Below are 997 nucleotides of genomic sequence, written 5' to 3'. Positions count from 1 at the left end.
GTTTCAGAGCAAGGCGTGAGCCCGGCAGCAGATCTTGCCCCGGTATACCCTTGGCCCCCTACATGATGCTCATTTTGCCCTGGGAAGTAGTATCACTTTATTCCCCCCCGACACCCTTCCATAGAGAGAATTTAATAAAGTTCATTTAAATGAATTGCTGTTTAACTTTGCTCTGGACGACAGATCTGAGACGACAGGTGGCTGCTGCGCGGGGAAGCGGCCGAGAGTCTCCGCCCGCATGGGGCAGCGGAGCAGCCGCAGCGGGACCTGCTCCGAGCCCGCACGGCCCCGCCGGGCCGGGCAGCTCCCCCGGCCGCCGAGGGGCGCCGGGCGGCGGAGTGGGAGCCCCGCGGGGCTGAAGTCGGCCCGGCCCCCGCCGCCGCCGCCCGGGAGGGGCCGGGCGGGGCCGGCAGGAAACCCCGCCCCGGGCAGCGCCCGCCGCGCTCCGCGCAGCCTGCGCTGCTCAGCGGAGCCGAGCCGAGCCGGGAGGCTGCAGCGGGACGGGACGGGACAGGACGGGACGGGACGGACAAGGCGCGGCGGCTCTGCCGTGTCGCGCAGCCACGCGGGACCGCGCCGCCCGTGGGCCGGCCCCGCCGCGGGGGGGGACCCCGGTATTTGATTTTCTTTTCTTTTTGGCGAAGGAGAGGAGCAGCAGGTTTATGCTAATCGCCCTCTGGGGAGCGGCGGCGGGAGGAGGAGAGGAGCCATTTTGAACTCACTTCAAAGTTTAAGGTGGAAAAGTTGGAGCTCTCCAGCCCGCTGCCCGCGGACCGGGACGGGGCGCGGGGCTCGGGGCCGGCGGTGCCCGGGAAGCGAGGGCGGTGGGGGGGGCGGACCGGCAGCTGATGGATGCGGGCGGGCGGGCAGCCCGGCGGGTGGATGGATTGTGCAGCAGCCCGCTGCCCGGCCCCGCTGCCCGCTGAGCTCCGGAGATGCCGCGGCTGCTGTCCGCCGCCGCCTGCGTGTCCTGGGCCGCACTGCTCTGCGCCCTGGC

The sequence above is a fragment of the Parus major genome, chromosome 1A, assembly GCF_001522545.3.
Source record: "Parus major isolate Abel chromosome 1A, Parus_major1.1, whole genome shotgun sequence".
NCBI classification, from domain to species: domain Eukaryota; kingdom Metazoa; phylum Chordata; class Aves; order Passeriformes; family Paridae; genus Parus; species Parus major.
Note: the sequence above shows the minus strand (reverse complement) of the source record.